The 23,186-nt window shown below is 47.4% G+C and overlaps 1 long non-coding RNA gene across 1 annotated transcript in view; it reads right to left on the bottom strand.

Annotated features, from left to right (window-relative positions):
- LOC144146924 (uncharacterized) overlaps positions 1-21,416 on the bottom strand; it is a 47,682-nt gene extending 26,266 nt beyond the window's left edge. Inside the window, exon 1 of the long non-coding RNA XR_013317767.1 lies at positions 21,276-21,416. This is a non-coding gene — a long non-coding RNA (uncharacterized LOC144146924). The remainder of the gene's footprint in view (positions 1-21,275) is intronic.
- Between the last annotated feature and the right edge of the window lie 1,770 nt (positions 21,417-23,186).

The raw sequence follows: 23,186 nt of genomic DNA on the forward strand, positions 1-23,186 counted from the left end.
TCATTATGACTGCCTGATGACTACAATCAGGGAGCATTTTTTTATTTACCCCGCGTGATTCTCTTAATCGGGACCTTTCATTTGATACTTTACACGCCTTAGCGTCATCAGTTTGACTTTTCACCCAATTTAATGCGGTTATTATTGTGTCTAAAGGGGCGTTGCCCAGAAAATTCAGCTAATTTATTTGAAACAGCAGAAGGAACAGCCCCCGCCCCCTTTTCCCCAGGCTCTCACCTCTTCCTTTGTGACCCCTAGTATATCAAGCGTTAAGAGTAGCAGGCGAACAAACAGCAAGCAAGCACCACCATGTGCTTTCCCACCGCCCTTTCCCACTCTCTTAGTGGATCCATCAGGAGGAAAAGTTGCAACTTTTTTTTATGACCTCACCAGTCAATTAACACTCACGCGTCCAGCCGCGAAACCTTGGTATACAGCAAGTGCTTAGGGTTATAAAAATTCCACAAGAAACTAAAAAAATTAGACACCCACTTCCTCCCAACCGATCATGCAGATCGCGAATGGTGCCGTAACCGCAGGTCACCTGAATTCCAAGCCTACAGCGGCGCATGAAACTTAACAGCCAACCATAGCTGCCTGCTAGGCTACTCATATGTACTCAAACTGAAAATGGACTCAAAACTCATATTTAATCAGAACTCAAAATGTACTCATAACTCAATATGTACTCAAACTCAATATGTACTCAAACTCAAAATGTACTCAGAACTCAAAATGAACTCAAACACCAAATGTACTCAGAACACAAAATGGACTCAAACTCAAAATGTACTCAGAGCTCAAAATGGACTCAATTCCGTAGGTCTCAGGCGTACTCAAATTCAATCGGACTCAAACTCAGTCGGGGCTCACATGGCGCAAACTCACTCAAGCTCAAACTCAGCATGCCACACTAGCCTCGCTCTCACTCAAACTCAAACTCACGCGTGAGTTTGACTCCAAATGAGTCTGAGTGAGTGGACTCATGAGTGAGTTCGCCGACCTCTGGAAGTACCTGAAGAACGTACCAGAGATTGCTCATAAAAAACACTTTACACGCTGAGGCCCTGGCAAACATTGAAAGGCCAGTGCCTTTTTTTTTCTCGGTCTTTTCTCGCAGTTGAACAGCGTGCCTGTGCCAATAAGGATCACTAGCAACATAATTTTTGAACGGCACTCCCAAATACTTCGCTGGCATCGTCTGTCAGCTGATGCACTCAAACACACTCGGTGTAGTGTCCCAGTAGCCATGCCAAAAACCCAAGCATTTCTGCCAGTTTACGGCACTTCTACTGTATTTACAGAAAGCCTTTAGCGTGTTTACACCAACAATTATGCTCCTCCTATGGACACAAAAGAGAGCAATATCATCCGCATACGCCAAAACATGCACCTCGCATGACTCTATTAGGAAACCATTGAATTTCTGACTATTAATGATACTCAAACAAAAAACTTCAATGTAGACACAAAAAAAGCAACGGTGACAGCGGGTAACCCTTGCGTACAGACCGTTGTACCAGGATGGGTTTGCAAATTGTTTTGTTGGCAACGAGCTTAGTTGTACGCGCTGTATACGCCATTCGCACACCATCAAGAATAACAGACACTACATATACTTGTTCTAACATGTTTAAAAGAAGTTCGTGCGAAACCTGATCAAAGGCCTTTGCTAGATGAATTTGAAGCATTATAAATTTCCCTGAACGCTTTCAAAACATTCGAAAACACTCCGGGCCATGTGAACATTCGTTACAATCTACCTCCCTTTATTCTGAAAGTTTGGTGCGGTCTTTTTTTTGTTTATTGACTGCTTGGCGGCAACACAAAACGCACTGCCCAGTACACAAATTAGCATATTCCAGCCACCAGTGAGCTGAACGAAATCGCTTGAAACATCTTAAACTGCGCAAGAACATCCAGAAAAGATAACCACTTAGGTTCTTCCGGCGTGACTCCATGCACTTCTGTATACAAGCACCGCTTTCAATGAAGTGCTCTCGCACTGTGCGAGCATCCTCTACGGCATTTTGAACCGCCATGCGAGTTTTCCACATGGAAAGCGGACTAAGTGCCACGAAAATATCATAGGGCATGGCTCCATCCTTGTTTACGGGCAAAAAGCGAATGCCCTAGGCGTTAATGGAAAGTCTTTTTTCAAGGTTTGTTGGAGGATGTCCCAGTGGAACACCGTATCCCAACAGACCAGAAAGATGTGCTCAATTGTTTCCTGCTTTTTGCATAATCGGCAGTTAAGTGTCTATGGGTGTACATATATTCCTTTTCCAGCAATGCCTTTGTTCACAGTCTGCAGGCGGGAAGCCAATACTTTCATTAAAACAAGCATGACATTATAACCCCGCATTCACTAGCAGTGCACCTCATGTATATATTGCAGCGAACCATGCAATGCGCTTGTTTATTTTTGTGTTGCTTTTGCCGCCCGGCTGGCCCGGTCTGTGTTATCGGTGTTGTCTGTGGGCCAAGAGAATCGCGTGTTCTGTTCTTTCTTCCTGTGCCGCATGTGTTATATCTTCGGATAGGGAGAGCGTTCTGAACTGACCTGAACAGCCTAGGATAATGATCGTTGATCTACAGTGTTCTGGATACATTTTGACTATTTGAGAAACCCTCGCGCCGAGTGATAAGTTCCCACAGGGCAGATGCGAAGGCATTCGAATCGCCGACACCAGTCTACACACGTCACTTTGTTCACTGCTGTTTCTCCGCCTATGTAATCTTTGAGTTGTTAGGGGAGCCCAAGTTCGCTCCAATAGACTTGTTGCTTTTTCAAGACAGCTGCGTAGTCTTTGGCTACGTGACACCTGGTGGAGGTGCTGGGTACATGCAAGCTAAACCATCTGCAAGTCGCCAAGCAAGCCCCACTCGTACCAGCCGCCGACAGGAAGGCCTCCCACCCGAACTCGCTCTACTACCGGAGAAAGTGAAGAAGGAAGACGTCGCTACCAACAGCATGGTCAATTAAGCAAATCCTCCAGTCGTTCTGCAGCTACCTCGGGAGCCCCCATTCATCCGAGGATGTCCTGGAGAAGACCCCGAAGAGTGGCTAGAGAAGCTGGAGTGCGTCCCAAATTTTAACCAATGGGATGACGAAGAAACCTTGAGGCAAGTGTTTCTCTACCTCGGAGACTCGGCTCGAGTCTGGTTTGAAAATCACGAGAGCTCGCTAACATGATGGGCAACTTCAAACCAGAAACCAGATGAAGATGCTGTTCCGATGAGCTGACCCAGAAATGGCGGAAGAGAAGAAGCTGCGCTTTCTCATGCGGGGTGTAAAGCAAGAGCTCTTCGCTGGACTAATTTACAACCCCCCAATAACCGTCGGTGAGTTCGTGGCAGAGGTGTCTATGTTCAAGAGGACCCTGGACATGCGTTCGACGCAGTACGATTTACCACACAACGCGTTTTTGGCGAAACATTTCAACGCCCCTGGATTCGCGACGGAAGACTCACGGGGAACAATACGCGCCATCATTCGCGAAGAACCCAGGAAACGTTTCCCAACAACGCCGCAAACGGAAGTCGCCTCCCTGACTGACGTTATTCGAGAAGACGTTCAACACGCACTGGGGACTTCTGCGCCGTAGGACGCACCCCGTGAACCACGAGCTATGGCTTACTCCGAAGCTGTTCGTCGACCCCGCCGTGCTCCAACTCGTCGCCAAGAGACCCCGCCATACCGCCGATCACTGTCGCCTGCCCGATCCCCTGTGGCCGAAAACCAGACGCCGAGGAAGATGCAGGTATGGTGAACTCCCGATAATCGTCTTCTGTCCTACCACTGCGGAGAGGCCGACCACATCTAAAGTCGCTAACCCTACAAGAGGCTTGAGTTGCGAGGGTTCTCCATCGACGCTTCCCGCCACCGACCCTGCCAGCGTACATCAGCGACAGAAGAATACCTGTCCAACACCAGCCGTGAACCAGCCCGTTTCAACGGATCGCCGTCGCCCTGACAATACCAGTCGCCCAACCGCCGTAGCAATGCTGATTTAGCACGTGGAAACGTAGCCACTTCTGGAGGTGAAGTTGCACAACGGCGGAAAAATGAAAACCCTCCAACGATGCAAGGGCGCGCCGAAGAACGAGATTCACGACATGCCTTTATCCCGACGACCCGACCGAGTCATGACGAGACCCCCGAGCACGATGACAGCTACACGGCGCGGTGCGTACCGAACATGACCGAGACTGCCACTGAAAAGACAACGACAACAACGACGCACAGGGCCGACCGTGAACACGCACAAGCCGAGATGCGACGCCACGACGCACCCGGAGCTCGAGGAAGGCGTCGTTCGATGTCCAGTTGTCCATCGACCGCTTTGACGTAGACGCCCTCATTGGCATGGGAGCCGACTACTCGGTAATGAGCGGGTCATTCGCGTATAAGCTGAAGAAAGTTACGACAAGATGAGACGGACCGCATATACGCACAGCAGGAGGCCACCTCTTGACGCCAAGTGGAACATGGAGATCGCGCGTCACCATAGACTGCACGACTTACCCAGCGGCGTTCGTCATTTTGCCTAACTGCTCCCGCGACGTAATTCTCGGAATGTACTTTTTGACGGACAACAGCGCAATAAGCGATGTGCTGACCAAGTCGATAACTTTTTCCTCCGATCACTTCATGACGCCAGAACCGAACCCCGAACACCGTGCAGCTGTAAGGATCGCCTATGATCATGTCACCCTGCCACCCCGCGCAAGCTTGATGATCACCCTCTACTGTGAAGGTGCTGCTCCTGACGTCGACGCTATCGTGCAGGGTGACCAAAGGTTCCTTTTTGACCGCGGTGTGTCTGACGCAAGAGACATTGCGTGGTTTAAGTAGGCAAATCCCACGGTTTGGTCACCAATTTCACCGAGGAGTACCAGCATTTAAACAAGGGCGCTGCAATCGCGTTCCTGGAAGAAACGCAGCAAGCAAGTTACGTGATCGCAGTCGCCGACTTTGAACGCGCACGCGACGATACCTTTAAGCTTCCGCATTCATTCGACCTGAATACGGCGCTACCGCAAGAAGAAAGGAACAAGTTAATTGCTTTGCTGCGTCGCTACAGCAAGTGTTTTTCGTCGAACTTAAAGTTACGTCACACACCTCTAGCGAAGCACCGAATAATAACCAAGGATGGAGCCCGACCTACCGGACAGTCACCGTACCGCGTCTCTTCACATGAGCCCCAAGCCATCCGGAATCAAGTCGACGACAGGCTCAACGACGACATTATACAGCCATCGTAATGTCCGTGTGCTTCGCCGGTCGTACTCGTTTAACAAAAAGACGGCACAGCGAGGTTCTGCGTTGATTACCGTGGATTGAACAAGATCACCAAAAAGCGCGTGTACCCCCTGGCACGAATCGACGACTCCCTCGACCACCTCTGCCACGCGAAGTACTTCTCTTCGATGGATCTGAAGACAGGCTACTGGCAAATTGAAGTAAATGAGAGTGCTCGAGAGAAGACTGCATTCATAGCCACGGATGGCCTATACAAGTTCAAGGTGATGCTGTTTGTGCTATTCACGGCACCAGCAACGTTCAAAGAGCCATGGACACTGTGCTAGCTGGCCTGAGAGTGCCGCACTTGCCTCGTATACTTCGACGACGTTGTGGTATTCTCCCCGACTTTCAAGGAACACCTTGCAAGGTTGCAGTCTGTACGCGAAGCCATCCGTACGTTGGGGTTAACGCTGAAGCCTGAAAAGTGCCGCATGTCGTACGAGGAACACAAGTTTTTGGGCTAGGTCGTCAACGGCTCCGGAGTCCTGCCTGACCCGGCGAAAACGTCAGCCATAGCGAACTTTCCCAGGCCGAAAGATAAGACGAGCGTGCGCTGATTTCTCGGACTCTGCGCATACTACCGGCGCTTCGTCGCAAACTTCGCACGCATTTCCGAGCCACTCATACGCTTGACGAAAAATAGCACGCCTTTCAGCTGGGAAAGAGCCCAAGAGGAAGCGTTTTTCGAACTGCAACAATGCCTGCAAAGCACGCCCGCGCTCGCTCACTTGGACGAAAATGCCGAAATAGAAATTCAGACGGATGCTAGTGATATAGGCTTGGGTGCCGTCTTCGTCCAAAAGCAAAGCGGTGACAAAAACGTAATCGCCTATGCCAGCCGTGGTCAGTCCAAGGAAGAAAAAAAACTACTCAGCCTCTGGGGAAGAGTTGCTCGTGACTATATGGGCCATTTCGAAATTTCGCCTGTACGTGTATGGAAGGCCGTTCAAAGTTGTGACAGACCACCATGCGCTGTGTTGGCTCGGTAGTTTGAAGGGCCCCACTGGCAGTCTTGGTAGGTAGAACGTGCGCCTGCAAGAACTCGAAGTTACAGTAGTCTATAAATCCGGTAGGAAATACTCCGACTGACTGCCTGTCTCGCGCTCCCGTCAACCCACCACCGCAAGACTCTGACGAAGACAGCGCATTCTAAGGAGTCGTGACGGAGAGCGACCTAGCCGCCCAGCAGCGTGCCGGCCCAGACTTACGCGTAATAATCCACTACCTCGAAGCACAAAACGTCGCCGTGCCTAGGCCCCTCAAATGGAACTTACCAGCATTCAGCCTCAAAATTCCGTCCTCGTGAAGAAGAATTTCAGCCCAGAACCAGAACGAATTACCCTGTTTTCATCCCTACGGACCTTCGTGACGAAAGTTTGGAAGCATGCCACGACGACCCGCCTTCCGGACATCTCGGCACAGCTCGCACAATTGTACAAATCAAGACGAAGTACTATTGGCCCCGCCTTGCATCCGACGCCACCCACCACGTCCGGAGCTGTCGTGACTGCCAGCTACAAAAAACGCCACTGATGAGACCCGCCGGACTTCTGCCGCCGGGCGCCTACCTATTAAGGCCCTTCCAACAGATTGGAATGGGCCTCCTGCGCCCGTTCACTACATCGCGATCCGAGAACAAGTGGATTGTCGTAGCCGCAGAATACATGGCACGCTACGCAGATACCGCCACTCTTCCAAGGGGGACTGCACAGGAAGTCGTCAAGTTTTTCATAAACCAAGTTTTGCTGCGACATGGAGCCCCTGGAGTCCTAATCACGGACCGCGGAACGGCCTTCACTGCGGAGCTCATGCAAGAAACCTTACGCAACAGCAACAGGGATCACCGAAGAACGACGGCCTACCACCCCCAAATTAACGGAATAACGAAACGCCTGAACAAGACAATCGCGGATATGGGGTCTATGTACGTCGACGTCGAACATAAGAGTTGGGATGAACTTCTAACGTATGTCACGTTTGCGTACAATACGGCTATCCAGAAAACTACGCAGATGGCACCTTTCGAGCTTTTCTACGGAAGTGATTGACGCGTGTGATTGACGCGTGCCTCGAGTGATTGACGCGTGTCTCCTGGAGGTACGCAAAAAGGGAGTGGTGCGGTTGCGGTTAGTCGAGAGTGGCGAAAGAATCTGCGCCGTCGGGATTAGGTTAGCATAGCGGAAGATTTTCGATTATCGCTGTTGTTAGAAACGCGTCCAGGAGTCTGTCGCAAAATATTTATGCACATAATTTGTTCCTTTCAACCATGTGGCACATAGCTTGCGTAAATCGAAACACAGTGACGCGCGGTTGCGAGTGGTTGGTCGTGCCGGATGGCGCTTGTTCGGAACCGCTGATTATCGGTGTTTATGATGTTTATCACCATAAAGAGTGAAAGCGAGCGGGTCGTGGAGGGCCAACCCGTGCGTCTGAGGGACGAAATAGTTGTTCCAAGGGAGAAACTGCGCGGCTCGAGGCACGAACAGTGAAAGTTGCTCCCTTTTGCTACTTTGTTTCTTGGAGTCCACAAGTGTGAAGATACATTCAGAGATAGGTAGAGAGAAAGATACGTGTGGGTGTGTGTGTCTGTGTGTATGTCAGTGTCTCTGTGCATGCGTGCGTGCGTGCGTGCATGTGTTTGTGCGAAACGCGCGCGCCCGTGTGTGTGTGTGTGTGTGTGTGTGTGTGTGTGTGTGTGTGTGTGTGTGTGTGTGTGTGTGCGTGTTTAAAACCTGATTCAAAGTAACGTAGTTTGCTTAAAGGCAAGTCAATAGTTTGTCCAAACTATTGTGAACCCGTGCGGGTATTTAGAAAAAACCAAAATGAATTACTTCAAATCGGACTCAAGGACGAAGGAATCAATTGTTTGCATTCAACTTGCAAAAAAGTGTTTCTAAACACTTTCATTGGTAATCCTACAAAAGCTTGTCAATATACAAATGCAATATAAATTCGGAAATTAGGTAAACTTTCTATATACAACCGTGAAGTCGAGAGCATGACGGAATCCCGTCTGGCCGGGAGGGTACATTAGGAACGAAAAAGAGACGCCGACCAGTACAAATAAAACGTACTGACGTTCCGGCTTCCAGCACGGAAGCCTTGTTCACACTAAATGCATCACCAGATGTGGGTCGTTTAAGTGGGCTGGAGTAATCGCTGCAATGACAGTGCGTAGATCGGGTTTAGATTTACGTCGTTACGATTGACTGCGTTAGAAGTGGTCTGAATGATTAGTGATTCCAGATGTAGCCGTGATGCTGTCACTTTCTCTGTTGCGACGACTCTTGCATTGTCCCAATCAATCTTTTGGTCATTAACGACGGCGTGCTCGGCTAAAGCATTGTTGCGGACAATCTTATTCTTTACGTCACGTGCGTGCTGCTTCAGGCCATTCTTTTATTTCCCTGATTCCCCGATATACACGCCGCTGCAGTCTGCGCAAGGTATCTCGTATACCACACCGGGGAAGCGCTCCTTGGGCAAGCGGTCCTTGACTCTCACGAGCTCATGGCACAACTTTTTGGCTGGAACGTGGACCACCTGCACGTCGTATTGCCGTAGGACACATGCCAAATATTCACTTGTCATTAGAAGAAAGGGCACAGGAGCTCACTTCATCGGGGCAGGAGGCGCGTTCCGTTCTCCGCGTCGGGTCAGTTGGCGTTCCGCTGCGCTTATAAAGTGCCTCGGGTAACCGCAGCTAGCCAGGTCGTGCCGTACCTTTGCCGTGTCCACCGCCGCATCCTCGGTCTTCCAGCACAATGTTTTCGCAAGCTGCAGTAGCGTGCTAACCGCCCTCTTGTGGGAAGTGGTGTGCACGGAGCTGAAGTTCAGGTAGCTCCTTGTGTGCGTTTCCTTGCGGTACACACTGAAACTTAGGCCCAAATTTTAAAACCTTCCTTACCTTACCCCATTTCCTCACCTTACTGAAGGAGCCCTTCATGCTCACTTACAGTGAGGCGACCTTGCAGCTCCGATTCTCATTTTTAAAGCCTCCCTCAACCTTCCTTACAAAAGGGCGCCCTTACTCCCGTCAAGGAAGACATTCGTGCACATGGGTGCGAGGGTAAGCGCAATTTGTTCTTAAAATGTGCCTTCATTAGCCGTGATAGGCATGTAATTTGTCGTGTTTTACATTTATACGGGCATATATATTTAATGTTTGCTTATTGCGCAGTTCTTGAAACAAGTTGTACCGGTCGGTTACTGCAGTTGCTTGTAAGTCAAATCTAGTCTGGCAACAGTCTCACGTTGATTTTTGTCAACATCGCATTTAGCGTCGAAACGTGCGAGCCAACGTTTTGTGCGAGCGTAGCGCCAGTGTAACCATGCCCGGGAAAGTGTATTACACAGAAGAAAAAAAAAAAGAACTTCTCCAAGAACTGGTACGAAAATACAAAAACTTTGTAGAGTGCAACAAGAGCAACGCCATGTCGCTGCACGCGAAACCCAAAGTGTGGAAGCGACTTTGCGACGAATACAACAGCATGCCCAACGTGTGCCCGCGTGATGTAAAACAACTCCGCGTCATAAGCGTTTCCTCTTCGTTGCGTTTGGTAGCCGACGTACTTTGGGAACAGGCGCAAGCACACCGCCTGCGTAACTACCCAGAGCCCATCGCTGACTGTGGGCTGCGAAACGTTGACGAGGTTGCTTCTCAAAATCACGCGATTCCCAAATTGGATGCGCAAACCCTACCCTCTAAACAACCGCTCACACACACACACGCGCAAAAAAAAAAAAAAAAAAAAAAAAAAAAAAAAAAAAAACTTACCCCGCCGGGAATTGAACCCCCAACTTCAGCGCACGGGCGCGACGCGCGAGAGCACTGCGCCACTGCCCAAATGGTGCTTCGTTGCGAAATAGCCTGGGTAATAGATGGAGGCCCATCTTTCCGTGTCATACGTCGGTGTTTCCTAGCTGGTTTACACAATTCCTGGCTGGTAAACTGAAATTTCTTAAATATCGCTTGCACAGCAACGTTCCCCGAAGCCCCCACAATAGCTTATCGCCATCAACTCCGCTGCTTCGCGAAAGCGCTCGCAATAATGTGTGTGCACGGCTGCCGGCTGCGACTGCGATTTCCCACTGCGGGGATAGTGCTTGCTGTACTTTGGTTTTACGTTTCACATGAAAAACCTTGGCCGATGTTGATGCCTTATTACCCAAATTACCCTACGTAACTCTTCTTCTGCACGAAACTGACCTTACATTTTCTACAGGCGAGCCGATCGCACACGCATTTGCAGGTTGCAGCTCCGGGGTAGCGGCGTCGCCGAAGAGCACGGCCGAAGCCTCGAACGCCAAAATACGGATTGCATTAGCGCTAGTGTTGAGTTGTATGGGCTTCGTGGACGTTACTGAGTTTATTACACTCCAGAAACTATCAAAATAGAGCCGCATTCATTGCGGCACGAATTTTGTCGGGGAGCAGTTTTCGCTTCTCGGTCGATTCCCGACGACGCGTCCGGCGACCGGTCGCGTCGGTCAACTCGGTCAACCCGGCGCGGTCGGTCAACTCGGCAGTTGGCCGATGGTTTGGCGACTCGTCGGCGTCGCCGTCGCGTCGTCGTCGCCGTCGTGTCGGCCTAGTGGGAACGCGCCTTAACGAGGCGTGTGCCAAGTGCTGCGGAGAAGTGTGCGTCCAGTTGAAAGAGCGGGGTAAGGTCGCATCAAGGTAGCCCGCGAGCGACCTTGCAGTAAGGAGACATCAAGGGAGCGTTTCGTAAGGAAGCCTCAGTAGGGAACGTTCCAAAATTGAACTAAGGCCTCCTTGCGAGTTCTAAGGTGACCTTAGTAAGGTAAGGAAGGTTTTAAAATTTGGGCCTTAGCCTCTGGGCCTGCCGTGATAGGAGGACGTCCAGGAAGGGAAGTTTGCCATCGGGCTCCTCTTATAACGTGAACTGAATGGCAGTTTCCATACTGTTGAGGTGGGCCAGCAAGCTGTTCGACGCGTCTTTCTGAACGACGCAAGAACAATCGTCGACATAACGCAAGAACGGCCAGCCAAAAAAGGCACTGCTACCGTTCTTCTTGATAGGGCCGACTACGAGAAGAACATGCGTTTTCTGCTTGATGACAGTGACACGTATATCCGCCTCAAGAAGGATCCGACGCTGAATGTGGAAAGAGAACTCCAAATGCTGCTGGCTGACGTATTCCTCACCGTTTTCCGCAACCACAAAACACTCTACTACAATCTGCTCATCCACAATGGATCCGCAACTGCACTTTATGGAGTGCCAAAAATCCATAAGCCGGACGTTGCAATGTGCCCCATTGTTGATTATACTCGTTCTCCCCTGCACAGCCTGTCTAAATGTGTGCACCAAGTTCTGGCTCCGCTCTGCGGTAAAGGGACCCCTCACGTTCATAATTCTTTCGATTTTGTCGAGAAGACTCACAACACCGTGATCGAGAAAGACGACATGATGATGTCCTTCGACGTGAAGTTTCTTTTCAAGAGCGTTCCGACTGACCTGGCTCTCAACGTATGCACCGCTGCTCTCGAGGCGGATGAGACGTTGCCCCAGAGATCACCGATCGATGTGCCAGAACTACGCAGGCTTCTAGATTTTTGCCTGAACAATACGTACTTTGTCTTTATTGGCCGTTTCTATAAGCAAAGGCCGGAGACTCCAATGGGTGCCGCTATTAACCTGATCATAAATGCGCTGGAAGCACGCGCACTAGCCTCCTTTGCCCCTCACCCAAAAGTGTTCTTGCGTTACATCGACGATTGTTTTGCGTCGTTCAGAAAGACGCTGTGAACAGCTTGCTGCCCACTTCAACAGTATGGAACGTGCCATTCAGTTCACGTTAGAAGAGGAGGCCGATGGCAAACTTCCCATCCTGGACGTCCTCGTGTCTCCGCAGGGCCAGAGGCTAAGGTTCAGTGTGTACCGCAAGGAAACGCACACAGGCCGCCACCTGAACTTTATCTCTGTGCACCCCACTTCCCACAAGAGGGCTATTGTTAGCACGCTACTGCAGGGTGCGAACAGATTGTTCGCTAAGCCCGATGATGAGGCGGTGGACACGACAAAAGTAAGGTACGACCTGGCTAGCTGCGGTTACCCGAGGCACTTTATAAGCGCAAAGGAACGCCAATTGACCCGACAGAGACAACTGGACGCACCTCCTGCCTCGACGAAGCGAGCTCGTGCGCCCTACCTTCTAGGAACAAGTGAATGTTTGGCACGTTTCCTACGGGAATATGACGTGCACGTGGTCCACGTTCCAGTAAAAAGATGTGCCATGAGCTCGTGAGAGTCAAGGACCGCTTCCCCAAGGAGCGCTTCCCCGGTGTGGCATACGAGATACCTTGTGCAGACTGAAGCGGCGTGTATATCGGGGAATCAGGGAATTATAAGAATCATCTGCACCAGCACGCACGTGACGTAAAGAATAAGAGCGTCCGAAACAATGCTTTAGCCGAACACGCCGTCGTCAATGACCAAAAGATTTATTGGGACAATGCAAGAGTCGTCGCAACAGAAAAAGTGACAGCATCACCGCTACATCTGGAATCACTAATCATTCAGACCACATCTAACGCAGTCAATCGTAACGACGGAAATCTAAACCCGATCTACGCAGTCTCATTGCAGCGATTACTCAAGCCCACTTAAACGACCCACTTCTGGTGATGCATTTATTGTGAACAAGGCTTTCGTGCTGGAAGCCAAAACGTCAGTACGTTTTGTTTGGACTGGTCGGCGTCTCTTTTTCGTTCCTAATGTACCCTCCCGGCCAGACGGGATTCCTTCATGCTCTCGACTTCATTACCATGCGCCAGCGTATGGCCAGGAACGCATCACCCAAATCCGGAATTATGTTAACTTCAACTGTCGTGTTGCCTCTTTTAAAAACCACCTGAAGCTCAACATAACGAGCAAAGCCAGAAAATTAGTTCCCCGCTCTTTGCGTCTCAACAGGCCTTGTGTACGCCTTTCGGTCACAGCGTTATCGGAAAAGCGGAGAGGCTGCTATTGCAACCCAGGATCCTGGACTGCAAAGTGAAAATTCGGGCACTGGAGAACGATGCCTTCATTGCTCGTCGCCACCTGGAACACCAGTGCCCCGTCGAGTTCCCCAGACTCCAACTGCACGCTAATCAGAAGACAAAGCATCAGCGTCTGAGATGCGAGCTCGTCCACGACGATGAGCTGGCCAGCCTTCCCGCCGAGCAGTCGTTCAAAACGAAGACAGCTTCTAAAGCGACTGTGCATAACTTTTCGTCATACAGGCCAACCCCATACGAGGAAAGTGTTCTCGTCCTAGGATTGAATTTCAGTATAGGAACTGCACCGGACAAGGAGGAACTAGTATGTGCGGTGGAGAACGCTATCAGGCATGTCGAAAACACTCGTCGCGAAGAGGCCCGCACCTGAGTGGTTGGCGTTCTTAACGGTGCTCAACGCGGACCTGCCCGCTCAGGGCTGACACGTGTAGAACGTGATGCAATCAAGAGTCTTCGTGAAAACGATGACATGGCGATCCTGTCAGCCGACAAAGGCAATGCTACTGTTCTTCTTGATAGGGCATACTACAAAAAGAAGATGCGCTTTCTGCTTGATGACAGTGATACGTATATCCGCCTCAAAAAGGATCCGATGCTCAAGGTGGAAAGAGCACTCCAAAAGCTGCTGGCCGACGTATCTCTCACCATTTCCCCGAACCACAAAGCACTCTAATACAAGCTGCTCAGCCACAACGGATCCGCACCTGCACTCTATGGACTGCCAAAAATTCATAATCTGCCCGTCCCAATGCGCCAAATCGTTGATTATACTCATTTTTCTCTGCACAGTGTGTCGAAGTTCCTGCACCAAGTTCTGGCGCCGCTCGTCGGTAACGGGACCACTCACGTTCGTAATTCTTTCTATTTTGTCGAGAAGACTCGCAACACCGGGATCGAGAAAGACGACTTGATGGTGTCCTTCGATGAAGTCCCTTTGCACGAGCGTTCCGATTGACCTGGCTGTCAACGTATGCACCGCTGCTCTCGAGGCTGATGAGACGTTGCCCCAGAGATCACCGATTGATGTGCCAGAACTACGGAGGCTTCTAGATTTTTGTCTGAACAATACGTACTTTGTCTTTATGGGTCATTTCTAAATAAAGGCAGGGGACTCCAATGGGTGCCGCTATTTCGGTCACGGCGGCGAACCTGAGCATGGAAGCGCTGGAAGCACGCGCACTAGCCTCATTTGCCCCTCACCGAAAAGTGTTCTTGCGTTACGTCGACGATTGCTTTTGTGTCGTTCAGAAAGACGCTGCAAAGAGCTTGCTGGTCCACCTCAACAGTATGAAACGTGCCATTCAGTTCACGTTAGAAGAGGAGGCCGATGTCAAACTTCCCTTCCTGGACGTCCTCGTGTCTCGGCAGGGCCACAGGCTACGTTTCAGTGTGTACCGCAAGAAAACGCACACAGGCCGCTTCCTGAAATTCAGCTCCGTGCACCCCGCTTCCCACAAGAGGGCTGTAAATAGCAGGCTACTGCAGCGTGCGAGAAGATTGTGCGCTAAGCCCGAGGATGCGGCGGTGGACACGGCAAAAGTACAGTACGACCTGGCTAGCTGCGGTTACCCGAGGCACTTTATAAGCGCAACGAAACGCGAAATGACCCGACGGGGACAACTGGATGCACCTCCTGCCCCGATTGAAGCGAGCTCCTGTGCCCTACCTTCCAGGAACAAGTGAATGTTTGACACGTGTCCTACGGGAATATGACGTGCAGGTGGCACACGTTCCAGCCAAAAAGATGTGCCATGAGCTCATGAGAGTCAAGGACCGCTTGCCGAAAGAGCGCTTCCCTGGTGTGGTATACGAGATACCTTGTGCAGACTGCAGCGGCGTGTATATCGGGGAATCAGAGAATTATAAGAATGGTCTGCAGCAGCACGCACTTTACCTAAAGAATAACAGAGTCCGCAACAATGCTTTAGCCAAAGGCGCCGTCATGAATGACCACAAGATTGATTGGGACAACGCAAGAATCGTCGCAACAGAAAAAGTGACAGCATCGCGGCTACATCTGGAATCACTAATCAGTCAGACCACATGTAAAACAGTCAATCGTAATTACGGAAATCTAATCCCAATCTACGCACGCTCTTTGCAGCGGTTACTCAAGCGCACTTAAACAACCCCCTTCTGGTGATGCATTTATTGTGAACAAGGCTTCTGTGCTGGAGGCCGAAACGTCAGTACGTTTTGTTCCGACTGGTCGGCGTCTTTTTTTTTGTATCTTATATACAACCGTCAACAGATAATTGTTAACGTAAATTAGGTACACCTTCTATATAAAACAGTCAATAGACGAGTGTCAACATACATTCAATAGAAATTTTACATACAACTGTCAAGAGAATGTAAGAGTATGTAGGATAGCAATAAAGTTGGTAGGATGTCAACATTACTCGTAGAGAATGTAAAGAAGCATTTTTTAAGGGGCCATCTTCTTTGCGGCCCGTGGTGGGTGTAAATGCATCTTCAGCATTGCGCACTTTTACCACTTCAACTGGCGAAGCTTTCACTGAGTCGTGCAAGGCTTGAACCATACGGAAGCGGCACTATTTTTAACATGGAAGTACTGAAGGACACGTCACCACGCATGTTTACAAGCTTGAAATTTTTTATTCATGTTCTGTTGTTGCTTTGCACTGTGCTAGATCTAGTCATATTAACCCGCATCGATATTGTCCTGTTGCTCACGCCAAGAATTACAGGCTTTACAATTTCTTACAGTTGTTTTGTGTTTGCTAAATCCACTGCGCGTGGCGGGGACAGAACGCTCGGCAGTCGCCACGTGGATTTCTCTAACGAGCGCTTTGCACTCTCTTGGTATTTTTTTAAGGGCGAATGCACTTCTTAAGCGAGCCTGAAGCGTCCGCCGCCGTCCGCATTCCGCCGCCGTCCGCGCAGCAACAGCTGCGGGTGCGCGCGCTCCTCGTCTTACTTGGCAACGGGGGGAGATGGGCGCGCGCTGCCAGGCCGCTGACATGGCACATACCCACATGGGGGATTGGCCAAAGGAGTACTGACACGAAATTTCAAAGCTGAGATCCGCTCTAGCAATCAAGTACAACGACCTGGTGTCTTTGCAAATAGGTGTCTTTGCATGGCACATACCCACGTGGGGGATTGGCCAGGAATCGGGCGTGAGAAGGGCTAATGCACCCGCTTAAAGGAGTACTGACACGAAATTTCAAAGCTGAGATCCTCTCTAGCAATCAAGTACAACGACAACACAAATAGGTGTCTGTGAATAAATGCATCTTTCTTTCTTTGTAGTTGTGTGTGTGTGTGATCTCTCTTTCGTGAACATTACAGTTGTGTGCGTGTGTGTAATCTCTCGACTACTCATTAAGATCACGATATCCACCGTAATCGCGCAATCAACAACCGTGCATTCGCACTTACACACTCTCCCCCTCGGGGAAGTGCGAGGGAATTTTTTTTCTGCAACACCTCAAAGTACGGCTTGCACAAAACTGTTTTAACACTTCACGAGCAGGGCTGAACTAAAACATATTTTCGATGGCTGCCCTGCTATCATCACCACAAATATAGCAAGAACAATTATAAGTACACCGGAGAAGTGGGATGCGATACTGCGCAGCTCAACAGTGATCCTTAGTATTGGGGTGTACGGATGGCTGCGGCCGCCACCGAAAAAAGTAAGTCCTCGCCAATAACTGAACACCCTTGGAAGAGACTTTCAGCCTACATAACAACTGACCGCATGCTGGTCAAGCAATGAATTTATTTCTCTCTCTTGGCCTGCAACACCCACTTCAGCCCTGTTTTGGTTCAGCGCGCCAGTACCCTGTTCGGGCGTGCTACAAGTTGGTGAAAGAGGGAAGTGCTCGTGTGCTTCGCGGAAATCCCCCCTTCCTTGAGCCACTTAAGACACGCACCCAGGCGCGGTCTGACTCAAGCCGTGGCAGTCACAAAATACAAAACGAACTGTTCAGCATTCAGACTCGCATCTGCAGGGGCGCCGACTCGAAGATCTCTCTCCGGTCTCTCAACATGAGCCGCTACCGCCAGCGCTCACAAACTCGACAAAGAGTGTTCGTATGTGTCTGTACTGTGTTCAGGTCGTGTGCATCAGAACTGGGGAAGAAGTGGAACCATTACAGCTTCTGTGTATAAAACCCACCTTCTAGGTAGTTCTAATAAGTCAACGTTTGCGACTTAACAAAGAGCGCCACTCTGCCCGTCGGCTCCTTGCTGTTCCTGTATCGTGGCTGCTTATCTCTCGCCATGAAGTAAACTAGTTACGTTTTTCCTTCGCCTTTTGTCATCATCAACAAGGGAGCCACTTTTCCTTGCCGCTCGCCACCCCACTACCACTACATGACTGAGGCAACAGAGCCCATTTCAGGAATTCGTTCGCCAATGGAACCACCCTTATTTCCCATTCGACATGCGCCGTATCAGCTTCACGTATCTCGTAGTGTGCTGCATGAGCAGTTTGAAGCGCTTTATTCAACCACGCTCGTGAAGAACTTTAAAAACTACAGTTATAGTCAAGTCCTTAGAACCCTTCCAAGAAGCCGAGTAGTCTATGGCCACCGGCTACAATAAAACGTTTATATATATATATATATATATATATATATATATATATATATATATATATATATATATATATATATATATATATATATATATATATATATATATATATATATATATATATATATATATATATATATATATATATATATATATATATCTGTGTTTATCTCTCAAATAGTCTGACTGATTAGGTAGAATTTTGAAGTTAGGCATCATTTGCATCAAAAGTAGTACACATTTCAATGACAGCTTTATATTGTTAAATTCAATTGAGCAAGCAGAAATTAGGTTTACTGCCTTTAAGCAGACCTCAAATGTTAATTTTGCGCAAGCGCTGTCAGTAAATACATCTTGTTCTTCTGCAATGTAGGACAGAATAACACACCTTGTTATGTTTCATAACTTTGTGAGAAAATTATATAATAAAGCTGACTCTCTAATTAAAAAGTTATTACAACCGCTATTTTAACATCGTGTGAAAGAATTCAAATATTTATTTTGAATACTAATGGCATAGGGAAATTGTTTTCACTACATTGCTTTGCAGCTTGAACAGCACCTGGAAGAGTGCTTCGGATGCCCTACTCCCTAACGTTCGCTCACTTCACTCTGTAAATTGGAATTTTTTTGTGCACACAACTGCGCCAAGCATAGAGGTAATCAATTGTTCTGGTCGCAGGGGAAAATATCATTTATCATTCGTACGTTAGGTAATACTGCAGGTATAACCGGACAATTTTTTAGAATTTCCAATATACATTAAACTAGAAACTCGGATAAGGACACTGATGTAGAGGAAATCAGTTGGTGGTCACGCGCTACCAAAGCGAATGAATTTGCTCTGAAACAGAAAATTGTCCTTACTATTGCGCAGGCTACAATATACTTCTCTTTAGAAAAACCAGTTTTTATTAAGGGATTGCCAATTATGCCCTTTGTTTTAAGATGTGAACTATGTAACTTCTTCTCTGATCCGTACTGCAATGCAGGTACAAAAGCTGAGCTTTCCGTACAGGTGCTCTGCAAATCATCAAATTGGCGTGCTGAACAAGAAATGCTCAATTCCATGCTAGTACCAGACAAATAAAATACAATTTTGTTGAGGTGGCAGCCCACTAATTAGTCTGAGATAATTTTTCTTCGGCTGACCTAAAGCTGCACTAAACGTTTCCCCCTCAGCATTACTATTTTTGTATGAATACTACAACTTATTCGCGATGACCCTTTTATTTGTTTTGGCTGTATTATATAGTTACTTGAACATTCAAATTAAAACAGGTGTGGTTGTTTGGCAACACTACAGCGCAAAATTATAAGTTACGAAGCTACTCCGTATATAGCGGTATGAAAAACTCGGTGTTATGGACTGTAGATTGTGCAAAATGTTGTTTACACCGCCTTAACATTCAATCTTTGAAATTCCTTGAAAACCGGAAGTCATCTAAAAAACTCGAGACCTCAAATGTTTCACCATAGTGCCTAAAAAGCGCTGCAGGCTTTTAAAATTTGTAGCGAGATGTCTGTATATTAATGAGAAAGAATACATCATGAAGAAGCAGTGAGCTAACAAGCCGAGGCAAAAAGGTTGCCGGAAATATTGGAACGAAATAACAGGTAATATTTTTTGTTCCTTTACACTGAAGGCGTTCACGAGTGTTACATGCAGGCGGTGGTTAAGAAATTAATATAAAAACAGCAATAGCATTGGAAATACAAATGAAAAAATGAGCCAGTGGCAAATTTTAGCTACGTATTTCGCGTACACACAAAGACTGGAAATAGGTACCAAATTGAAACCAACCTACGTACAAAATGTGTATTAAGAGAAACGTAAAAATGTTTTGAAGAAATGTGTATATTGGGAAATATTGCTGGCTCTTAATTAGGAGTCGTGGTTAATGACGTAGACGACCTTACCCGGGAGCTTATTCCAGTTATGAATAGCAAGCAAAACTGGCGAAAAGAGAAATAGGTTAGTACGCGCGAACAACGGCCGGACTATGAGTGGATAATCACACGAAGAAAAAAATTCCGCCAACTCCACGAAGTGAATGATGATGAGAGGGGCGAAGCAAAAATGCTTATCGGTAAAACCGTGAAACATTCGCCCACACATTATATAAAGACTCGACACGTCAAGCTTTCCACCAAGCCCGTTGAGAAGCTTGTCGATGACGTCGATGTTTGTGGTGATTATGTAGGTGTTGTTCTGGACGATGAGAATCTCCATGGATAAGTTGGCAAATTCTGTGTGTGACATTTTAGCCACCTTGGTTGTCACCTTCTGCAGAGCGTCTTGTGTCGTGTACCCCCGGTAGGTGTCTTGAGCTCACAGGCGACGAACGACAACCTCTTCTTCTTCCTGTTCTCCTTGTTGGGTAGCAACGAACGCGTTGAACGTTTTGTCCTCTTCGGCCAATCTTTGGTTGGCCAATCCCTAGGGGTATCCTGCCACAAGCATCATTAATGTGCCGTGCCGTATACAGCAGCAACGAGGGACGGGAGAGGGCCCGAGCAAGAGGAGCTTCGCCCCTAAAAAACCTAATTAGAGGGTTTAATGTGCGGGCAGCCCACGAATACTGGCTTTAGTAAGTGTTACAGTGTATGAAAAACCCATAAAATGGGATAAAATAGAGATTAGATACATTGCTGTGATGCTTTGTGTTTGCGAGGAGTTTCTGAGTGTAATTTGGGTAGTTTTATTTTTCGGTGGTTCAAGTTTGTTCGTAATAGACCAATAATGGGGCTCCAGATCAGTGCTGCATATAGTATCTTTGATCGAACTAGTGTTTAGTAGGCCAGAAGCTTTCTGGACGTGTTAGGTGAAGGTAAATTGCGCCGAATAAGTCCGATGTATTTAGATGATTTGTTCGTTTGTTTACTGATATAATGGTTTCAGGTCAGAGCAGGGGTATTGTGGCCCCCAAGAATTTTACCTGGGTTACGCCTTGTATGGGCATACCAAAAATGTAGACGTGGCTCTGACATGCCAGTTTTTGAAATTGTAATGCTGTTAGTTTTCCGCGCATTTATTTCCACCTGCCAACATGTACATCATTAATTAATTAATTATTTATTTATTGAATACTGCCAGCCTCAGAGCCAGACCTTAGGCAGGAGTGGGAACACAGGTTTACCATCACAAGGACGCAATAGTTGAATACAAGACAGAAAAAAATAATAACACGAAAGTTGATTCGTCAGTTGATTAAGGTCTGTGCTGCAAGAATAAAATCGTGGCGTTCGAAGTTTGCTTATAAATAACGCAGTCACCCGCAAATAATACATTACCAGACCGCATTCTAATGGTACTGTCTGCTCTGGTAATACTGGAGATATCAGCAATCTTTTAACAACAAAACACCATCTTACCAAGGAGAGCCATGAATACGATAAGCAGCGGGTGCATAGTCTTGGGTAGATGTTCTATTGAGATTGAGGGAAATGTTTTGTGCGCTTCTGAACGCCCATTTATAGTTGATTTGGAGGTTCCGGTATGTCCCAATATGGTGTAAAATATATGCGCAGATTATTATGTGACCTTCGGAAAAATTTGAAACGTACACATTTACAAACAACCATCCATCAAGTGTGTTGAACTTTTGTTTTACAAAACAGCCGTTTTCTCTATTCCGCTCGTTACCATATCACAAGCTGCTAACACACTTAAAGGGCGCGAAGCAGAGCGACCATTGGCCAGTATTTAGTTTCGTTATCCTCTGCAGATACATTTCCACACAAAGATTTTCTTATGGTTTAAAAAGAGATCGTTCTTTGTTTGAGGTTTCTGGCATTTGTAGCCAGGTCACAAACCATCCCACGAATGGGTACGGGGTTGATCGTACGATGCAAGGCCATGAACGTATCTGAAACGTTCCTAAATTACTTATCCACAGGACTACACCACAGCTATGCTGTCGCCATGGTATCTATCTGGTGAATGAGCGGCGATAGTACCCAGCAGTAGACAAGTATGTTAAGATATCAGATTCCAGCAGATATTGAATAATCCGTAAAAGTAGTTTATTGAGCATAAAATTTAGTTTTGTGCAATTGTTTCTTTCAGATAACCAATGCAGTAACTAGTTGTTATTAGTAAGCGTTAACGTCAAACCCAATGCACCCAATGGGCATGCAAAACAAGCATTTTAGAAATATAAACTTCGTCCATTCCACTTTACCTCAGGATTGCTTACAAACTGTCACTGTATTGAACCGTACTCCAAAAAAAATTGTTAACCGAAAAGTTAAGCTCCCTAAGTCCACCACTTTAAACTGGGCTTTGAAACTTCGTCATAGTGGTCTTCTCTTAGTTAAGTGCATTTCAAAATTGCACTCGACTTTTGACTTCCTTGTTTCGAGAAAACGAACGTTTGTTGAACATGTATGTCCAACGTCTTTATGCAAAAATAATTAAATACGAAGAAAGCCCGAGGTTACATCAAAGAACTTGTAAGAACACCTAATTTACTCATATTACCAGATTATTTCTGCGCAGTTGTACTTCTGCCAGCGACCGTGCCACATTTTATAGAGCTTCATAAAATAATAAGAACCAGAGCACTACCTTAATATGCCGGCCACCTAATGAGAAATTTCTACGTAACTTGCACCCATTTTCGCTCGTTTCAATAGCGAAAATTTAAAAATGTTTGTCATATGCAGCTTTTGTTGGGTGACAGTAATGTAAAGGAAAAAACCTAAATTCGCTATTGCCAGCACTTTGACTTCACCTTGCTGCGGCCTGTTCCGAAGTTTTACTCAGTAAAGAGCCGTGTTTTGTAATGGTTTGTCATTTAATTGGCGTGATAACGAAATATGTATGTTATTTTTGTCCGTGCTAGCAGGTTTCTGCAAACCCGATTCGACCTATGAATGAACGAGCATATATGGAGGCATTTCTTTACAGCCCATTGATCACTCCAAATCTATTTTTATCTCAAGAGTTGGTAAGACGAATTCAAAAAACTTGCTTCTATATAATTGTTCCTGTAACATTATAACTTAGAGAACACGTTGATATCCTCCTCGGCCTGCAAAATTACGGGGAATTTTGTATTGTTTAATCACGGTCCTGTAAGTTTTCTAGGTGCAATTGCAAAAAATCTAGCGCTTGTGAGCCCTAAAGTTATAGAAGTAAAAATAAAGTGATTTTTGTTTAAGAGTTTAGGTGCAGCGGTGCTGGTGGTTAATGAAAGAGTCTGTCTAACAGGCAGGTAATGAGTCGGACACTAAGCTTTATAGGGAAAAGTTCATAAGCCTAAAAAGTAAGGGTTTGCTACA

This window comes from Haemaphysalis longicornis, unplaced genomic scaffold, assembly GCF_048455015.1.
Source record: "Haemaphysalis longicornis isolate Haplotype H1 unplaced genomic scaffold, Haemaphysalis longicornis Haplotype H1 scaffold_7, whole genome shotgun sequence".
Taxonomy (NCBI): Eukaryota; Metazoa; Arthropoda; class Arachnida; order Ixodida; family Ixodidae; genus Haemaphysalis; species Haemaphysalis longicornis.